General features: G+C 45.2%; 1 pseudogene; it reads right to left on the bottom strand.

Annotated features, from left to right (window-relative positions):
• Positions 1-13,843: 13,843 nt before the first annotated feature.
• LOC148543328 (uncharacterized) lies at positions 13,844-18,975 on the bottom strand (annotated as a pseudogene).
• Positions 18,976-22,485: the final 3,510 nt, after the last annotated feature.

Genomic DNA, 22,485 nt, shown 5'->3' with positions numbered 1-22,485 from the left:
TGTCTTTGTAGATAGGCTCTTAGTACTGATAAAACCTTTGTGAAAATTCTTGGGGATGATGCCAGACCGAATGGTAGACATGTGAATTGGAAATTACTATTTAGGATACAAAATCTTAGATAGCTCTGATGCTGCTGCCAGATTGGAATGTGGAAGTAAGCATCTTTCAGGTCTAAAGACATTAGAAAATCTCCTCTTCTTACTCCCATCAGGATTGTTTTTAAAGTCTCCTTCCAAAATCTTTTTATCTAAAGAAACCGATTTAAATCTCTTAAATCCATTATCATCCTGAACTGTCCCGATGGTTTCTTTACTAGAAACATTTGAGAATAAAAGCCCTTCTCTCTTTCCATCTGAGGTACTGGTTTCATGGCCTGTAAACTGATTAACTCCTTAACTCCTTTAGGATCTTTTTAGTTCTGAGGTTGGAGTTCTTAAGATCAGAAATCTGTCCCGTCTGAGAAATTCCTGGAATTCTATCTGATAACCCTTGGAGACTATTTGTAAAACCTATTTGTCCTGGGTAATTTTTTTTCATATTTCTGCAAATTTTAACAGTCTGCCTCCTACTGGTAATCTGGGAAGGGACTGTGTATAGTCCTTGTCTTCGTCCATAAGGTCTACCCTGGTTTTGACGAAATGACTATCTTGTCACGCCTGTAGAATACCTTCTATTGTACCATGTCCCTGACCTGTAACTTCACGCCTCCTTAAAACTGTTGTTTAGAGGTCTGTGCCTGATATCTTGTCCACTTGTCCTGAGGTAACTTAATAGATTTCCCACCTGTTATCCTCTGTATCAATGCTTCTAACTTATTTCCAAACAATAATGATCCCTCATATGGTAAATTTGTTAATCTGTTTTTAGAATGAACATCAACAAACCAGGAACTAAGCCACAATGCTCTCCTTGTAACCCATGCAGTAGCCATCGATCTTGCAGTAAAAGTTATCACATCCAAAGAGGCTTCACATAAGTATTCAACTGCTCTCTGCATTATCTCCAGATTTTTTAACAAATACTGTTTTGAAATAATTTCTTCTAAATCAGTGTGCATATCAGCACTCCATAATCTCAGAGCTCTGGATACAGAAGCAATTGCTATACCAGATCTTAACGAGACTGCTGAGGAAACTTGTCCCCCCCCCCTTTTTTTTTTTTTTAGAAATTTCCATTCTCTTATCCACTGTATCCTTAAAAGAGACTCCATCCTCTAAAGCATTAGTAGTTTTAGACATCAACTCTGCAACCGGAGCATCCACTTTAGGAATAATGTACCATTTAAGAAACTCTTCATCGCTTATAGGATACATACAATCAATTCTGTCCAGACTTCCCTGTCTTTTATCCAGATTCTGTCATTCCTTTAACACAATTTCCTTCATGACCTTATGTTCAGGAAAAACTTTATTTCTCTTAGCTCTATCTTCAAATAAAATATCCTGTTGGTCATTGCCTTCAGGCACATCCTTATAATTCAGCGATTTATAAATATTTTTTAACATAATTTTCACAATATCCATATTAAAAGATCTTGTCTCCTCCCAATCTCACCAGACTCATTCACTGGATACCTGTTCCAATCCCTCCATAACACCTTGTTCAAAGGACTCTGCCTCCTCATATCCAAGACTTCTCTGAGACCTTGATCTCTTAGACACCTGAAGGGTTAAAAAATCCTCTCTTTTTTTTATCCATTCCATAAGATCCCGAATCGGAGTAGCTTGCTGACTCTAAACAGATGGAGATTCATGCTTGCAATCATCACAGAAAGCCACATCCTTATAGAAAATGGTCTGTCACCTGCTGGGCTTAAGGCCTTACCCCATCTGGGCGCTATTCGGCTGTTGGGGGGAAGGCTCCTGTTCCATATCTGCCATACCTGTTCCATATATGCGCTTACAGCAACTGTTTGGCAGTAACACACACAAGATGCTTCTCCAGTGTACGGCGCCATCTTACTAGCCCTATGACCACAGTAATGGGCAGCACGTGCGCGGTCAGAGCAGCAATGCCTCTTGGATGATCGCATCATCAGCCTCCGCCGCATTACACGAGGCCACTGGAGACTCTGTCATGAAGCCTTTTGTTACATCGGGACCCGGCACCTCAGCCACCTGTCCCACATCCCCAGGGCACCACCCAGCCACAGACTGCGACTACCGGTGCATAGCTGGGCTTTAAAAAGAAGTCCTCTGAAAATAATAAACTTCCCTACTCTGTCTAGAGACAGGAAAAAAGACACAGAGAAACAGGAGGAACTAGCTTATATACACCAAGTGGGAGGTCCCTGTAGAAAAAACATCATGTCTTTCAACAGGGAGCTGGAGGACTAACCCACTGTTATGCCTGCCATGGAGACTGAAGAAGAAATTCTGCCTCATAGATCGATTCTCGACCTTTTTGCTAATATCAAGTGTAATATCTGCTATGCTCCCCATGTTAGTACGCAGTATTATAAGACAACTAGGTCTCTCTTCGCACATACATGGGTTGGGAGACCGCCTTGTCGTATATATGTACATAGCCATATATCTGTAATTGTACATCCCCTATAGAGCACTCTCAGGTTAGGGGTTTGTGAAGTTGGGTCCTTCCCTAATCCAGTTTACTTAGCCTGAGAGTTCTTTTCGCCTCTTTTGGGACATTGTCCTTGTGCTGTTGAGATTCTGAGAGCTATGGACAGTGGCCACTTTGTGGGACCATTAATCTCTTCACTAACAGCTCTGCTAGTCTTTTCACACAGGGAGTAAGTTTACAGAAGTAGTTCCAGTCTCCAGGTCCAAGAGGTAGAGGGTGGAGTCTTCATGCTATGGAACCTATTGGTACTCTACATGCAGGAGGGTGCTGGTGTCTGCGATGTTGACGAGAGGTCAGTAGAATCCACAGAGGACCTAATCACTCGAAGGTAAGGAGCTTACTTCGCAGTCCTAGGCAGGCAAGTTTGACACTGATACCTTTACAAGGATAACAAGCTCACAGTGGGACATTACACAGGGCAAAACACCTAGATGGCTGTAAAAGCAGACTTCTGTCCCTATAGGTACCTCTTTTCTCATCTGTTCCTACATTCTATATTTCCTTATACTTCAATGTTTGCCATGTCCTGGCGACCAGAACTTACTGCATCAGTTTTCTATTCCTCTAGGTAGGATAGATTTGGTAAGACTAGCTAACGATTTTACATTTTTGTCTCGGTTATATATCTCCTTATGGTGTTCTTTCCATTATTGGATAGAGCATAATTCTCTATATTATTAGACTCACATCTCTTAGAAGATAGGTCTTCTCTATGGTACATATGCGTCCATGGTCCTAATTCAGTCATTATCTTCTTCCTGGTATTATACACACTGGCAGCCGTACACTGTGTGTTTTGGATCATTCTGCCAGCATTCCACTGAAGTGCTCCCTGTTAGGGTGCATGTGGCACATGATTGCTGTGCCAGCCATGGTAGCAAGTTCCAGTATCCTTGCTTAGCCTCAGGTTTACTGTCTGTTCCTTTTTTGTCTAATGCGTTGAAATTGGAGGAGTTGGTTTTATTCTGGCTCACCTCCCCTGGGTTGTTCTGTTTTGTATCTATTACTCTAGAGGTCCATTCAGTTTCTTACTTGGGGGTAGATGTATTATAGCGGCACTTATCATGCCGCTATAACGCTTCCTGCTGTGCCTCTTTACCGAGGCAAAGCAGGAAGCTTTAAAGATGAGATGTATTACCATCTCATCGTCCAGAGCGGGGGAGCGATAACTCCCCCCCCCCCCCGACGATTCAAGCTAGAGACCACAGCGCATCAGCCTAGTGCTGATGCACTGTGTCTCACTCCCGGCCGGCTCCACTGAGCATGCACGGGATCTCGCAAGCATCACGAGATCCCGCGTGCAGCTCCGGAGCTGGCATCCGCAGCAGCAGGGACAGCGCTGTCCCTGCTGTGGGGATAGGGCTTCGCCAGCTGCAGCTGTCGATATCGATGGCTGCAGCGGGCGGAACGATCAGGCAAACTGACCGTTTATACATAGGTCTGCCCATCGGTGCATCTATCTTGTAGATAGCAGAGCCGATAATGACGGGCGCATACCACCCAGTGCCCCAATAATATATGGGGAGAAGTGGTATCCATGCACATAACGTGTGCTGATGCCGCTTCGGCAGTTAATACATCTGCCCCTTGGTGCATTACTGAATGCGCCCTGTATTATTCCAGGCATAGTTTCCCTTTGGTTTGGTATTCCAAATATGAAGGAAAATTTAAGGATCTCAGGGTTTCTGCACTATCTGGCCTGTTCGGAGTTCTCTTCAGGACACACCTGGGGCATGTTATTGCTACCTGACCTTGTTATCATTTGGCTTTGATGTTTTCATTAATCCACTTCTTGGTTCCCACTTGGGACAGGTGTGTGATCCTAGTTGTCAGGTGTCACCATAATCAATCCGTTTATGGGATGTGATGCTAGTTCATAAGTTCTAGTTGGTGTTTACCACTTAGTCGATGTCCTTTCCCACATGTCCTGTGGCTCGGGCTTTCGGGCCTCTCCAATGCTTCTCTACGTCAGTCTACCTAGTGACTCGGGTTTGAACTCGCTGAGTGTGGTGCTTATTTTTCCAGTTGTCTTTCCAAGCAACCCGTGACTGTCCATGATAGCCGGACCATCTTCTCCAGGTTTGGTTTATATTCCTTGCACTACTGCTCTTTGGTTACTGGTTTGGCTATTGCAGCCACGGTTGTGAGGAGCTGGGGTAGCCTGATATTCGTTTTTCCTACTTGTCTCGGGCCAGGAATCGGTGTCGTTGGCAATTTTCCATCTCATTGCAGGTCTCCTGTAATTGTTTTGTCACAACTTAGTTTGGGTGTTACAACTTTGTCGTTTGCTTCCTGATCTACAGGACCTTTGCAGGAAGTTCTTGAGTCCAATTATCTTTGGATCCTCCTCCTATGTGAGGACATTTCAACCTGGTGGTATTTTCCAATTCAACCTATCTGATTCCTTCCTTCAGATGGTCCTGGGATTCTAGCTTAGGTGGATCTCTAGATGGTTCTGGCAGACAGTTCCCCTGTTGTCTCTTGCCTTCATTCGGTAAGGTCTGAGTTTGCAGCCCGGTCCTTCATCTTCCTTACTTGTTTCTAGAAATTAGGCTATGCTTAGCTTGAAGCCGGCCTCCTTGTATCGGGATGGCCTTCTTCGATGGTTCATCCTTGCGGTCTTCTTGGTCGGCTGCAGCTACATCTTCTGGATGTGGTTAAGTTTTTTTTCTTGCATCTTGTTCTTATATTGATTACAGATTAAGACGGTCTTGTTGGTGTTTTAAGTGGGTTTCTCAGCAACAGTAAGGCAACGTGCTTCTGCTTGTTGGCTTGCCATGTGGCTGTTCGGTTCACAGTTCTTGCTTTTGTTCTGTACTAATGTTTGTCTTAGCGATCCCTATTTACCGTTGGTCGCAAAGTTCTACAAATTGCTCGGTGCTTTCCCACCCGGGAGGTCTGCTTTGGGACGTCTCCATTGTGTATACTCCAGTGTCCCCTAGTGATGAAGGATAAAAAAGGATTTTGGTACTTACCGATAAATCCCTTTTTTTGAATCCAATGGTGGACACTGGATGCCCTCCTGGTGCTGTTCCTTGTTACAGTGCTCCTCTGGTGATTTTTTTTCAGCTGCATCTAGTTTGTCTGAAGCGTTTCTGTTTCATGTCGATGTGTTCACTGTTTTTGGTGTTCAACGTTTTTTTAGTTAGTTCCTCCTTGTCTCTCCCTCCGTCTCCGCTCAGACTTGGTTAATGTTAAATTAGTTCAGGTGGTGTACAGAGGGGGAGGAGCCAGCTACAAATCTGAAGAAATTTAAAGTGCCAGGCTCCGCCCATCACCCATCTATATCCCATTGTGTATACTCCAGTGTCCCCTATGGATTCGGAGAAAGGGATTTATTGGTAAGTACCAAAATCCTATTTTCTTATATAGCACAGTATATTCTGTTGCGCTTCACAATTGGAAACATTAATAGAACAAAACTGGGTAATAACAGACATATGTAGGAAGACCCTGCTCGTGGGAAGCAGTCGGGAAGCCAACGGATGAAATCCCGACCGCCGGCTTCCCGACTGTCTAATCCCAGCAATGTACTAATGACAGTCGTCAAAATACCGACACCTGTCATTAGACCTACACCGGGAGCCTGACACCTGGCATACCGATCAAAGGTAAACCGGGTGCCGGGCATGGACAGCCACGGGGGGGAAGGTTAAGTTAGGGGTTTTATGGATAGGCACCCCCCCCCGGGAGGGTTAGGCTAGGGGAAGGGGGGGTTAGGGTTATGCACCCCCTGGGGGGAGGTTAGGGTTAGGCACTCACTGGGGGGGGTTAGGGTTAGGCACCCCCCCTGGGAGACTTAGGGTTAGGCTTCAGGGAAGGGGGGGTTAAGGTTAGGCACTTGGGGTGGAGGTTAGGGTTAGGCACCCATAAGGAAGGGTTAGGGGGGGGGGGATTAGGTTAGCGATACTTACCAAAAAGGAAGATCAGGATTTTCACCTCTGCCGGGCTACCGCTGTTGGGATTAGAACCGACGGCCATACAGCTGGTGGTAAATCATACTGATTCCCTGCTCGCTTACAATCTATAGCACAAGTTCTCAAACTCTGTCCTCAGGACCCCAAACAGTGCATGTTTTCCATGTCTCATCACAGAATCACAAGTGAAATAATTACCTCCACCTGTGACTCTTTTAAAATGTATTAGTTGCCAGTCTCCTGCTGGAGCTGATGGCAGCACTGCCCTACTGAGTACTGCTGGCGCAGATGACAGCGGGGCCCAGTGTAGCTTGTATTGGGGGCAAAGGCAATTGTACTGCGGGGGGGTCGTGTTTGGTTGTGTGTTGTGCCTCTAGTACTCGGGGGGGGAGGGGTGCAGTGCAGCTTGTACTGTGGGGGGGGGAGGTGGGATGGTGCATCAGAGGCAAGGTTCAGAGGTGACTAAAGTAGGCAGACTAGTGTCAGCCTACTTATCTTTTATTTGGGGAGAAAGTTGGAAACTTTTCCCATACACTAGAACGATTAGTTGGGTAAAATCAAACACATTTGTTTTTCCCAGCTAGTTGGAACAACCATTTTTAGGCGTGTAGGAACAAACCAATGATAATCGTTCCCACACACTGTCCAACTATCGTTCCAACCAACTATATCGTCCTGATGTATGGCCTGCTTACTCAGAGGCTGGCTTTCAGGGGGTTCAGTTCCTCTCTTGCACCAGGGTACAGTAGTGTGATTTGCAGTGTGCACCGTCTGTTTTTCACTTGCCAATAATACACCGTTCTCTTTACTACTTTTTATTTATATAGCGCACATATTCTGTCCATTCACATCTGTCCCTGCCCCAGTGGATGAAAAGAAATTACCAGGCGCCAATCCTGCACTGCTCAGGTGAAGAGTATCTATGGTGTAGGCTGCTGCTTACCACCTGGGAATATTGCCACTCTTCCCAACAACAAGAAACATGTAAAAAAGATAGGTGGAAAAAGCACTACACAAACACACATATATTCAATAATATCAGTAATAAAACATTTTAATGCATAATATAGAATACTAAAAAATACATACAAATATATAACTGCTAATATTAATCCAGATGTCTGGTGGAATTAATCATATAAAAATGAATCACTTGTACAACATGGTAACATCAAAACTGTGCAACAATAGAAAATGCAGATAAAGGACCTATTTAGGATTGATAGTCCTGATTGAGCGTAAAAAAATAATAAAAACAGAGTAAAACTTAAAAATGAAAAATAAAGTCACATGTGTAACTGTTGGATACGTCCATATGATGAAATGGGAATCTAGCAGCCGACAATATAGATGATAGAGTCTTAAGCTCTGTTAGCAACAGTATCAAAAGTGTGGCTATTTGAAGCCTGAAACACAATTCCACATGCAGTTCACATACCCACAGGTTCACCTCCTCGGATGGACAGGTCTGTCTACACTGGATATGAAATAGGAGTGCCCTCCGGCAGCACAGTGGGAACGCTGTTTCTACCGGCTTAATTCCGGTTTCAGCAGTGTGGTCCGTCCATTGCTGGAGTGGATAGCTGTCTCGCTAGGAGCCGTGTCCCGGCTGCTGATAGCAAGCGTGGCCCAGATGAGGTGCCTACAGCGGCACATGCACCACAGCCAGTTGCGCCGAACAACGCGGCTGCAGATGAGTAGCGCTTAGACGCGTACAATCTCCACGGGTGGCGGGTGTTAACTCCGGAGGTGCAGGATGGCACGTGGAATGGTAGATCCTTGGTATTAAGTCCCTTAACGCGTTTCACCGCTAAACGCAGCTTTTTCAAAAGGCGGAATGAATGGTCTGCATTCACAGTCAGGTTTAAATAGCCTAAAATTAAGCTCAATCACCTATCAGTATTTTATCAATTCACAGGTGTAAGATAGTACATAGTGTGTTACTCGTTCTAATCCACCACTAGCATGAACAATTCTGGCAATATACATGTTACCACCAAGTAATCAAACATATTGAATACATATAGATATGTTTTGTTCATTTGACACATAAATCCTATACTTCAAAGATACTACATGGTAAACTAAAAAAAATTACATACTAGAAACAAAAAATAAATAGAGTGTATAAATACAAAAATAAATAAAAAATACAAATAGAAATAGAAAATGATTTTGACGTGTTATACCATATTACTAAAATACATGAATATAGATATAAGAAAAATAAACTATAGTCAAAGGAATATATATATATATATATATATACATAAGTAAATAAATAAACTCTTAAATAAGTAAATTAGTATAGATATATATTAGTAATGAAAAGCCTCTAAAATAATAAAATATACTGCAATATATGTATTAATAAATGCAGAAATAATTTAAGAGCATAATAAAACATAAGAAGGAATAGGGTAGAGAAGAAAAATAAAAATAATAATAAAGGAGAGAAAGAATTTGTTCAATAGCAGCCCATACATATGTGGATTAGGTGTAACTGAAAAGCACCACTAATAAAGTGCTGTATGGTTGGAAACCTGAGCTGGACTGGACACTAAACCATATGCACCCAGTATAATATTGAAAAGAGCAACACAAACATGTATGTCTATATATGCATGCATGCATATATACACACATACAAATGTACATTCACAGAACCCAACACACAATGAAATGCTTTAAATAAATTCAAGGTCTATTGTTTCATTAAGGGCCTGTGGACTTAAAGTCTGCATTTTTAGAATCCATGCAGCCTCTTGTCTACACAGGTGTCTGAACCTATCACCACCCCTCAGCATGTGTGGGATCTGTTCTATTCCCACCACCTTAAGCCCACCAGGGTCACTGGAATGGTATTCCAGAAAATGCCTAGGTACACTGTGATTAACGTGTTTCTTAATAATATTTTGTCTATGCTCGAGAAATCTCTGCTTAAGTGGCCGAATAGTTCGACCAATATAGCAGAGACCACACGGGCATATCAACAAATATATTACAAATTGCGAATTACAATCAATAAAAGACCGAATTTCAAATTTTGTCAGAGCCACTGTGACAGACACATATTTGGTTTTATTGAGAATGTGAGAGCAGGTGATACATTTACTGTGATTGCACTTAAAGCATCCAGAAATCTTGTAATAGTTTTCTGAGTAGAAGTAACCACAGTGTCATATTTTTTACCGAAGAAACTGGGAGCCAAGATGTTTCTCAAATTGGTTGCTTTTTTGAAAACTATAAGGGGTTTCCGATCAAGTTGCGTCTTCAAAACCGAATCTGTCAGCAGTAATTTATAATTATTTTTTAAAATACTAGAGATTTTATTAGCAGCCACATTATATTTGGAAATAAATGTGGGTTTTAACATCCTTTTATTGTTTCTACTCTTATTTGAATTTACATTATTTTTGGTCCCATCATTTGTTGCCACTTCGTCCTGACCCAAAATTGAATTTCTATCTAAAGACCTGGAAAATTCCAAGGCTTCGTCTAGAATCACTTGTGAATAGCCCGTCACGGAGAAGTCTCTCATCAGATCACCAGCATGTTCTTGAAATTTACTTGCTGATGTACAATTCCTACGGATTCTACGGAACTGGCTTCTAGGAACATTATTTAGCCACTTCCGTCTGTGATTACTGGTATATGGAATAAAGCTAGGAACATCAACTGTTTTTCTATAGGTGGAAACTGAGAGCTTATTCTCTATCACTTCCAAAGTGATATCAAGTTAATTAATCTGTGAAAAGTGACACACGTGCGTGAATGATAAACCAAAAGTGTTGTTATTCAAATAACTAATAAAATCTGTAACTGAAGACACATCACCATCCCAAATGAAAAACATATCATCTATATATCGGCAGAAGAGGACCAAATTCGCAGCGAACTTCCTGCCCCACACTAGCTCGTCCTCAAGGCGACCCATGTATAGGTTTGTGAAGCTCGGTGCGAATCTGGCCCCCATCGCCGTGCCACGTGTCTGTAAATAGTGACAGTGATCAAACAAAAAATAATTGTGACGTAATATAAAAAGTATAGATGACAAAATAAATGTGCGCTGTCTCTCTGAGATCTGACCATCTCAGGCCAGATACCAATCCGTTGCTTCCACCCCCTTGTCATGGGGGATGTTGGTGTACAAGGCTTGTACATCACAAGTCAGATAGTTAGATTTCCATAGTTTCCCTTCCACTACTGTGATGAATTTTGTGGTATCACGTATGTAGGACCTCAGAGAGGCAGCGTGTGGTTGAAGAAAGTGATCAACAAAAAAAGATAAATTAGATGTCAAACCCCCAATCCCTGAAATAATAGGGCACCCTGGTGGGTGGTGAAGGGATTTGTGAATTTTAGGAAGGTGATATTTATATAGTGCACATATTCTGTCCATTCACATCTGTCCCTGCCCCAGTGGAGCTTAGTGAGTAGGTGTACACACACCTACTCACTAAGATTATTTTTTTATCGGGAGCCAATTAACATACCAGTATATTTTTGGATTGTGGAACAAAACCAGAGCACCTGGAGAAAACCAACTAAAGACTGTGACAATACAAACTCCACACAGTTAGGACTGTAATGCTAATCATTACACCAACCATGCTGCCCCAGCCTTCTCTGAAGACAATCATTAGCCCTTCCTTTGGAGATGCCTCTTTAAAAGTATAACCATGTAGGGGCCATGTCAAATTCCAGTAGATGGCTTTGAGTACACCTATAAAAGTGTGCACATGGAGGAGTAAAATGGGTTCCAATACAGTATAGGATGACTCCTGGAAACCATCCGCTCCTTCCTCAGATTGTGCCTTGTAGGATACAGCAGTCTTTTATTCCAGCCTCATCACCAGATTTTATTTCTTCAAATTGCTTGCAGGAAAATTGAAGGATGCACAAACCTCTCGGCATGTTTAGTATAATAGTTAAGAAGCTGAGGATAGTTTACTGGTATTTCATTTAAATGCTTTGCTGACAGTGCCTCAGGCATAGTCCCAGTGTTTCTACAAACATGAAGGCTCTGGAGTAGGAATCATTGAATATGGGGCCTTATTCTGAGACAGATGCGTACACAAGTTTTACACAAATCTTGAGCTATGACTCCCTCCCCTTGTCATACCTCGATCTGAAGCGGCTGGATTCTGACTGGGGGCATGGTCTTGGTCCTGCAATAGTAAAGCATCCTGAGACCATTCATGTGTGGGCTTGCTTCTCAGCCAAGGGAGTGGGATCACTCACAATTTTGCCTAAGAACACAGCCATGAATAAAGAATGGTACCAAAACATCCTCCAAGAGCAACTTCTCCCAACCATCCAAGAACAGTTTGGTGATGAACAATGCCTTTTCCAGCATGATGGAGCACCTTGCCATAAGGCAAAAGTGATAACTAAGTGGCTCGGGGACCAAAACATCAAAATTTTGAGTCCATTGCCAGGTAACTCTCCAGACCTTAATCCCATTGAGAACTTGTGGTCAATCCTCAAGAGGCTGGTGGACAAACAAAAACCCACAAATTCTGACAAACTCCAAGCAGTGATTAGGCAAGAATAGGCGTCCATCAGTCAGTATGTGGTCCAGAAGTTGATTGACAGCATGCCAGAGCGAATTGCAAAAGAAAAAGAATGGTCAACATATTGTCTCTTTGCATAAAGTTAATGTAATTGTCAATAAAAGCCTTTTACACTTATGAAATGGTTGTAATTTTACTTCAGTATACCAGAGTAACATCTGACAAAAAGGTCTAAAAACACTGAAGCAGCAAACTTTGTGAAAACCAATACTTGTGTCATTCTCAAAACTTTTGGCCATGGCTGTATCTAGACATTGTCTACCATTTTACTGTAGACCTTTAGACTGGATCCCTTTAATATGATTAAGTGACTATTGCCTTTATAATTGCACGTGGAATAAAATTGTTTGTTCTGATGCAATATAAATCACATTTGTGGGGTCTCAAAATACAATGTCCCATTTCATAGGCATGTTTCCTATGGCGCATATCCACTACACGATATAAATGGACGATAGAACGATAATGACATTGAACAACAACAATCATTCATTAATCGTGCAATGAATATGCCGGCAACGACCAGCGATGCGCGCTCCCGCTGGTCTTTGTCGGCATCTAATTTAACTATATACGATGACATCGGTGGTTATGAGTGTGAAAATTTTCTGTTTTCTGCTAATTAGATTATGATGAATGAATTAATGAACTGTAGTTTCCACACATGCAGTCTACCTTGCATGAAATGTCTGTGAAATAGTTTTCTGACTGGGGGCTCTGCTCTGAATGCTGCTCCCCATATTAGATTTTAAAGCAGGGCTTTATGGGCGGTATTTGAATTAGAGTCCAACAAAGCTTCTTTGTGTTATTAACTATATGTGATTAGCCATACTCTTAGTTTATGTTATATTCAGGGCCGGTGCAAGGTTTCTCGGTGCTCTAGGCAAAGCCTCAGCTTACAACTTCCCTACTTTCCTCACATGCCATGTTTTGCCTGCCAGCTTCTACCCCCTATATCCCTCTGTCCAGCAGCTCATTCCTCAAATGCACATCTGCCCTCCATTTCCCTCACATGCACATCTATTCTGATAAGTGTAGTATTTAAAATGATTATAGAGAAAGAAGGTTAAACGTAATAAGTGAATTAAAATTCTATATCAACTGTAACCTGCTCAGGATATAATTTTTCAGATATTTTTGAAAATCTTATTTACCACTTTTATGAGAGAGAGAGAGATAGAGAGAGAGAGAGAGAGATTTTGTGAAGATACCGGGGGACCTGGGTATCCTGGGGTTCAGGGATCACACAGTGGAGCAGGTTATAATGAATGCAAGATGAACTTTATTCATGGAGACACAGAAATCCAGCAAACAGTAAGCAGGGTTTTATCATTACAGTCCACTCACGAGTTCAGCAAAGTCTTTTCCAGCTGCTGTATATCTCCTCCCTAACTGGTCAGCAATGGCAGCTGTAACTGGGCATGCAGAGCTGCTATATATCTAAAGACACTGAGAGGGGACAACACCCCAACCTTCAGAGTCACACTGTACTCACACACTAACCCACAATTCCCCTTGCTGCATCACCCTACTTCCCTCTCTCACTCATTGGTGGGCCCTGGTGTAAATTTTTCCAGAGAGGAAGGTGGAGGGCTTTGTAACAGGAACACTCCCTTGCTGTCTGCTGCTGGCAAACTTCCTGTATAAGACATGCAGACTGAGTGCTTCGATTTAAGAACACAGAACTGGGTCATGGGGTTAACTCTTTTCAACATGCAGGTAAGTCCTAGAAGTCCTTTTCCCTGGTCTCCTCACATACCTCCCCCTTCTTAAATCGAGGAGACAGACATGGTCCCAATGTTGGAGTCCTGACTGTCGAGTCGGCCTGAGGGTCTGCGAAGCTTGATATTTGTTTCCTCACATCTGGATAGCCCGTCAGCATTGTGATGTTCTCATCCTTTTTTGTGAGAAATGGAAAAGTTGAAACTTTGTAACGCCAGACTCCACCTCAACAACCTACCATTTTCCCCCGAGGTTCTATTTAGCCAATACAATGGGCTATGGTCAGTGACAACAGTAAATTCCTTCCCATAAAGATATGGTTGTAGCTTCTTTAAGGCCCAGACTATGGCTAGACATTCTTTTTCGATAGTGGCGTAGGCTATCTCTCGGTCAGCTAGTTTACGGGATAGATAAACGATTGGATGTTCTCTACCGTCTTCTCCCACTTGACTCAACACTGCCCCAAGTCCACACCCTGATGCGTCTGTCTGCACAATAAACTTTCTGTTGTAGTCAGGGGCAGCCAACACTGGGGCTCGAGTCAGCAAGTCTTTTAAGGTGTTGAAAGCTTGCTCACATTCAACAGTCCATTCAATATTTGGTCAAGTCTGTCAGAGCCTTGGCCACGGTGCTGTAATGTGGTATAAATTTCCTGTAATAGCCAGCGACTCCAAGGAATGCCCGCACTTGTTTCTGGTTGACAGCTTGGGGCCACTTGACAATAGCCTCCACCTTTGCCAGATCAGGTCTGATAGCACCTCCTCCAACCCGATGTCCTAGGTACTGAATCTCAGCCATCCCCATCTGACACTTATCTGGGTGCATGGTGAGTCCAGCCTGTCTAATCCTCTTCAGCACTTCTGTCACCTGAATTAAATGCTCCTCCCAGGTATGGCTGAAGATGGCAATGTCATCTAAGTAGGCCTGGGAAAAGTCTTGACACCCCTCCAGGAGGTCATTAACCATTCACTGGAATGTGACAGGGGCGTTCTTCATCCCGAAAGGCATGGTAGTCCACTCAAAGAGTCCTTCTGGTGTGATGAAGGCAGAATGCTCCTGGGCCTCTTTGGTAAGTGGGATTTGCCAGTAGCCTTTGCTCAAGTCAATCGGTGAGACAAACTCAGCCTCTCCAATCCGATCCAGTAGCTCATCAACACGGGGCATAGGGTAAGCATCAGTGGTGCTGACCGTTCAATTTGCGATAGTCCACACAAAACTGTGTGGTCCCATCTTTCTTGGGAACCAACACAACCCCAGCAGCCCATGAGCTTTTAGATGGCACTATAAACCCCAAAGCTAGCATCTCCTCGATATCAGCCTTTACCTGTCTCATATCACCCGGAGTCATCCGGTAAGTGACTTGTCGGATGGGCCTAGCACTCCCAGTGTCCACATGGTGGGCGGTCAGATGAGTTCGACCAGGTAGACAAGAAAACTGGGCCTGTTCAGCCTCTAAGATCCTCCACATCTCCTGCTGCTGGGCTACATTCAACTGTTGTCCCACCTGGACTGATTCCATGTCTTTCTTCTCTTTACCAGCGCCCAAAAGGTCAAGCAATGGATCAGTTTCTGGTGTCTCCATCGGAGGACAACATACCGCCATTGTTATTACTTGACGATCACGATAGGCCTTAATTCGATTTATATGGAAGGTGCGTAGGTACTTCCCTCCCTTATCCAGGGCAATCACGTAATTGACCGGTTCGGAGCGCCTTACCACGGTATACGGTCCTTCCCACCTGGCCTGCAGTTTGTTTCTTTGCACTGGGATAAGCACCATTACTTTTTGCCCTGGATGCAACTTTTGGTCTTGAGCGTGGGCGTCATACCATTCCTTTTGTCTCTCTTGTGATTCCCTGAGATGCTCTTGGATTAACTGTAGCAATCTTCTCATGCGGTTCCGCATTTTCTCTGCATATTGTAAAATGGGCTGCTGGTGTTCTTGGAAAGTTCCCTCCCAGCTCTCTTTGACCAGGTCTAGAGGCCCCCGCACTTTCCGGCCGTACAAAAGTTCAAATGGGGAATATCCAGTAGACGCCTGTGGGAATTCCCGATAAGTAAATAGAAGCTGTTGAAGGGCTCTCTCCCAGTCCCTTCCCTCGGACTGCATGTAAGCTTGTAGAAGTCTTTTTAGCGTTCCATTGAAACGTTCACAGAGTCCGTTGGTCTGTGGATGATAAGAGGTGGTCCGAAGAGGTGAAACCCCCCACTTTTCCCACAGGGTTTGCATTAGTTCACCTTGGATTTGGGGCCCTTGATCTGTGATGACTTCCTGCAGGTATCCAAGCCGATTGAAAATGTCTGTCAATGCTTGCGCGACATGTTCTGTGTCAATAGATGATAGGGCCAGAGCCTCAGGATAGCGTGTAGCAAAGTCCACCAGTGTTAGGATGTACTTCTTTCCCGTATGACTGGGAATAGCTAATGGTCCAACTAGGTCTATGGCAACACGGGCAAAGGGCTCCCCTATATTAGGTAATGGGTGCAGAGGAGCTTTTCACTGGGGCTTCCCCAGTCTCTGGCAGGTATCGCAGGTGTCTTGATACTGCTTAACGTCTCTAGAGATCCATGGCCAGAAGAAATTCTGCAACAATCGGGCCAGTGTTTTACGGGTGCCAAAATGCCCGGCTGTTGGAATGTCATGAGCAAGGGCTAGTAATTGTGCTCTGTACGGTGTAGGTTCCACCAACTGTTTAGTAGGCATGACTGTTTCCTGTCCAGACTGAAGAATGACCACTCGGTACAGCAATTCCTCTTCCCAAACTATCTTGCTCCCATCGGCTGTTTCCAACCCCAGGTCGGCTGCGCTCCTTAATTTACTTAGGGAAGGGTCTGTCTGTTGGGCCTGTCAAAACTCGCTACGGTCCACCTCCCCCAAGTCTATCTCTGAAGTACTGGACAAGGGTTTGGAATCACTCACGACTGTGGTCGGGGTAGGTTGGTTCTGTTCTGTATATGTCACCGGGGTTACTGCTCTTTGGGTTTGGCTCCGGGGAATTGGTATGAAATACCGTCGGCCGCATGGCCGGCGGTTTGATTCCCGTCAGTGGCAGCACGACAGAAGCAGAGTGCGATGCAGCGGAAGCCCGACAGCGCTGGAAATCCCGATCGTGGATAGGTAAGTGTCCACTAACCTAACCCCCCTAACCCTCCTTAGGGGTGCCTAACCCTAACTTCCCCCCAAGTGCCTAACCCTAATCCCCCCTCTAAGTGCCTAACCCTAACCACCCCCTTCCCCGTTGCCTAAACCTAAGTCCCCCGGGGGGTGCCTAACCCTAAGTCCCCCCCGGGGGTGCCTAACACTAACCCTCCCTCCCCCTAGCCTAACCGTAACCCTCCCGGGGGGGTGCCTAACCCTAAGTCCCCCCCGGGAGCCCTAAACCTAACCCTCCCCCCCAGCGGCTGTCCGCTCGCGGCGCCCGGCATAACTACGATCGTGATGCCGGGCGCCGGTCTCCCGACGTCGGGGAAATGCGGGCGTCTACATCTAGACGCCCGGCATTTCACCCTTGCCGGGATAAGACAGTCAGGAAGCCAGCTGCCGGTATTTAGGCAGTCGGCTTCCCGATTGCCTCCCGGCTCCGGGTCACCACTTGAACGAAGCGTGTCCTCAGTCCCTGTCCCAGATCATTCCCGAGAATGACCTTGGCTAGTAGCCCCTTGGAGTACTCCGACCTCCACGATTCCTTGATCGGCTGCCCAGTCGAGATGTATCTTGGCGACGGGGATATCGGTATGTTGTCCCCCGGGGGTGGCAATTCGTACATACTGTCCAGGAATCACCCGGGAGGTGGGAATCAGGTCTGGCTCAATCAATGTGAGTGAGGCCCCAGAATCTCGTAGGCCCTGTACCCGCTGGTCCTCTACCAACACAGGCTGTAAGTGCCCCTTCATATTCTGAGGAGTTGCCTGCTCCTCCCCCAGAACCAGGTCTACAATATACACCCCATCCATCATCTAGGCCGCATCTGACTGGATGACCTCGCAATAATCCTCCATGAGGTAACATACCACAGAAACTGGGGCCGGTCTAGCCCCAGGGAATGGCCCTCGCGTGCGTGGACAGTGCCTCAACAAGTGTCCTGGTTGATTGCAGCGGTAACACTTATGAGGTTCTGGGTTAGCCACTTTGAATCTGGGTGATTGATAAGAGATGTTTTTGATAGTGCCTCCTTTACTACTATCATTCATGCGTGGTTCTCTGTTGGGGAGCTTCTCCACTTGTGGGGCTCTTGAACCACCTGTTGCACTGAAGACTCTCCATTCGGGACGGTTAGCTATATATTCATCAGCCCATTCTGCAGCTTGTTCAGGTGTGCTGGGCTTCCGGTCTGCGACCCACTCCCGTACCGCTGGTGCCATCTTGATCATTAGTTGTTCTACTACAATTAGGTTGACAATCTGCTACACAGTAGAGGCCTGTCTACCCTCAAGCCATTTTCCACTGGCAAACTCTTGGTAGGAAGCAGTCCCACTTTTGCTCAGTGTCCTGAATTTGAGACGATAAGATTCTGCAGTGATCTGGAACTTAGCCAGCATTGCCTTTTTTATACAGGTGTAGACTCCACATTCCTGGGGAGTTAAAGCCCGGTAAGTTTCCAGAACCCTACCTGTGAGACTTGGCCCCAAGTACTTGGGCCATTCAGCTGGCTCTATCCCGTGCACTCCCATGAGATTCTCAAAGATCTGGAGGTGAGTGTCAATGTCGGTTTCATTCTCTTGAAATGTGGGAACATCCTTAAATCCCAAGCGCCGCTTCTCTTGTTCAGCCCCTCTGGGCGATAGCACAGTTTTGCTGCTACTAGGCATATGTACCCCTAATATTGCTTTGATCACTCCAGCTCTCTCTTGTGTAGTTGCACTTTCACCTAGCGCCCCCAGCCAGCTCTGTAGTAGGGCGGGAGTAGCGGTGGTCGACTCAGGTAACCGACTGGAAGAAGTGCTTCCACTGCCTGTCGGTCCTTCTTCATCGTCACTCAGGTGGTCGGGATCCTTTGGGTGTGCACGATCCCACTCCAACAACCACAGTACAAGAATCTCGCGGGTGTCAGTCCCATTATATGCAATACCCTTCATCCTGCAGCGATTTCCAGGCTGACCGGTAAAACTTCTCCTGCTCTCTCATGACGTTTTCAATTTGACCGCCGGTTGCAACTCCTGACTGACTCTCCATGCTGATATTCTGTGGTGTTAGCGTTGCTTCTACTCACTCCCCTGGAATTACTGCAGGAACTGTGTGAAGTCCCACCGCTGCCACCAAATGTGAAGATACCGGGGGACCTGAGTATCCTGGGGTTCAGGGGTCACACAGTGGAGCAGGTTATAATGAATGCAAGATTAACTTTATTCATGGAGACACAGAAATCCAGCAAACAGTAAGCAGGGTTTTATCATTACAGTCCACTCACGAGTTCAGCAAAGTCTTTTCCAGCTGCTGTATATCTCCTCCCTAACTGGTCAGCAATGGCAGCTGTAACAGGGCACACAGAGCTGCTATATATCTAAAGACACTGAGAGGGGACAACACCCCAACCTTCAGAGTCACACTGTACTCACACACTAACCCACAATTCCCCTTGCTGCACCACCCTACTTCCCTCTCTCTCATTGGTGGGTTCTGGTTTCAGTCTTTCGAGAGAGGAAGGAGGAGGGCTTTGTAACAGGAACATTCCCTTGCTGTCTGCTGCTGGCAAACTTCCTGTATGAGACATGCAGACTGAGGGCTTCAATTTAAGAACACAGAACTGGGTCATGGGGTTAACTCTTTTCAACATGCAGGCAAGTCCTAGAAGTCCTTTTCCCTTGTCTCCTCACATAGATCATTACCAAAGTTTTATACATTATTCAAGAATTACACAAATATTTACAAAAAGGTGCATTTCGATTGTTATAATTCTATCCCTTCTCTTATATATGAAGTTTGAAAGGTGGTAAATAAGATATTCTAAAAAAATACAGGTAATTATATCATGAATAGGTGGCGGTGGATATTTTCCATTCTTTTGCATATTCTTTATGAATTTAACTTACTTAATCAAGATCTTAATTTAGGGGAATTCAAAGAATTCTGTTTTCAAATGAATAATCAATAAAGTATGAAGACTTACATAAATATTAGGGGTCCATAGTGCGCTATGTAGATATGAGTTTAGGAGCTGCACCCCTAAAAAAAAAAAAAAAAAAAAGTGTTTTTTGCTATACATATATATGATGCTTGTACTCAGATTCAGCCAGACATGTGGGTCAAGGTTCATCAGGAATGGGATAAGAGAATAGCCTTAGCACTGCATCATAGTGGGCAGCACAACATATCCTATAAACTTTATTTAAAACTCGAGAATGAAGAAAGTTAAGTTAAAGATACGTTTGATATGTCACATGACTACCTTTCTAATTAAAAAATTAGAGTTCCATCCAAGATGGCCGACTTCAAGTTGACCGCCATACTGGTGACATACCCTAAAAAGTATTCCCTCCCCCACTCCCATATCATGTGTAGACACTGAAATAATATTATCTTACTCATTCCTTAAACACTTATGGACACGTGTGCGTGTGTGTGTGTATATATATATATATATATATATATATATATTTTAGTAGTCCCACCACTTTAAGAATAGGCACAGTCAGCATTCTAGTTACCCTTGGGACACCAGACTGCAATATTTCTTTTAGACCAGGTTGTCTTTGTGGCTTTGGTCACCCTATGCCGCAGGCACCCCATGTCATCCTCTCTCCAATAATTCCAACAGGGGTATGGTCAGCACACCTCCTAAATCCAGGAAGACTCCTTAATTTGTGTAATCCACCTGTAAGGTCTATGTATTGGTAGGTGTAATAATGTGCCACACACAAGCACACCCACTCTAATCACCACCTATCCAGGCCTATAGCAGCTCAGCCTGTATACTACACCCTGTCCATTTACAGCACAGCATTTTCTATTCCATCTTCAGCCTGTATACTACACCCTGGGGTATCTGTTTAGATATAGAAAGTGTATAGCACTACACTTTCTATATCTAAACAGATACCCCACCACCATCAGCCTGTATAGTACATACTGTCCATATAAAGCACTGTACTTTCTATACAGACACCACACCTTCAGCCTGTCCATATACAGCACTGCAACTTCTATACTGTCATCCCACATCCAACCTGTATGCTACAAACTGTCCATATACAGCACTGTATCTCCTATACTGACACGCCACCATCTGAAATGCATGTGGGAACACTCCTCAGTCAAACCTGTTCACTACAACCCACCAAACGTGAACCCTCAGCCTGCCCACTACCCTGCATTCACAGCCCCACTAAATTCCATCCCCAGCCCACAGTGGTGGTGCCACAGTGTAAGGGTGCTGGGTGGGTGACATGTAGGAGTTAGGGTGAGCAGGAATGCTCACTCAGCCCAGCATGGTGGTGATAGATGTAGCTTGGCTGGCCAGCTCTGTAAGCTGGATGTTTGCAGAATATAGGATGCAGGTATGTGTGCTCAGAGGTGGGGGAGGTGGAATGCTCCTGGCAGACAGTTAAGGGTGGCATAAGCTAGGGCAGAGCATAGTAGACTGGGTTACAGTGGGCTGGGGATGGGGGTAGTGGGGCAGAGGATGGGGGTAGTGGGCATGCTTGGGGATCATGTATAGTGGGCTGTATAGGACAGTGTCATTCTCAGTCACCTCATCTGTCACCAGTTACTGGGGAGTGTCAGCTCACCTCACCCTGGGTAACTCATCACTGCACAGTCCATGTGTGCGACCCAGAGTGCATGGAGCACTTACTGCAGAGTACCCACCGTACTGTGCCCTGCCTACGCCGTGCAACTAATGCCCACACACCCAAACCTGGAAGAGGCACGTATCCAGCTTACATTCCATTCTCATTGCGGGGCTCCGCAGCTCTCGTGGTGCTCTCAGTCAGTGACCGCACCCTCCCACTGACCTGTCCCGTGACTCTGCCGTGGCTGCCAGGCATGTCACGCGTCGGATTAGTGTACTGGCAAACCTCACAAGGGCCGCTGGAAAAGGGAGGAGCACACCACTCTTGCATGCACTGCTAAGGGGTAGTCTTGTGTAAATCGGGACCACCCCATAGTTTCTCCAGGATGTAGTTAGTATACTGGCGGATGGGATGCCGGCTATTGAAAACCCAGCGTCGGAAGCCCGACCCAGGACTAAAGATAGGCGTCTAGATCCCGATGCTGGAATCTCGACAGCCGCCATCCCGATCGAAGGTACTCCGGGGCGTCTTAGCTGTTAGCCGTGGGGGGGGTTCAGGTACAACGGGGGGTTAGGGTTAGGCTTTGGGGGGGGGGGATAGGGTTTGGCACCACTGTGGGGGATTAGCGTTAGGCACCACTGGGAGGGGGGTTAGGTTTAGGCACTAATGGGGAGGGTTAGGGTGAGAAGGGGAGAGGGTAAGTATTCTTACCCAACCCGTCGGGATACCGAGCATCGGGATGCCGCTGTCGGCATTTTGACATCAGGCATCTCGACTGCTGGTAATTCATACCCAACCCAGTTTCTCCTATGGCCGCCAACCAGCCATGAAGTGCTGGTACACAGTGGGCATAACGGCAGCCACCAGTGTCATATAGTAGAAGAGACATCCTTACTTTTTTTGTAGACTCAGCGCCGTCCTCCAGTTGTGAGCGTCCTAAAGGTGCCTAATGGTGGCGTTG

The sequence above is a fragment of the Taudactylus pleione genome, unplaced genomic scaffold, assembly GCF_031769625.1.
Source record: "Taudactylus pleione unplaced genomic scaffold, aTauple2 ptg000005l, whole genome shotgun sequence".
Classification (NCBI taxonomy): Eukaryota; Metazoa; Chordata; class Amphibia; order Anura; family Myobatrachidae; genus Taudactylus; species Taudactylus pleione.
This window is presented reverse-complemented; position numbering and strand designations above follow the sequence as displayed.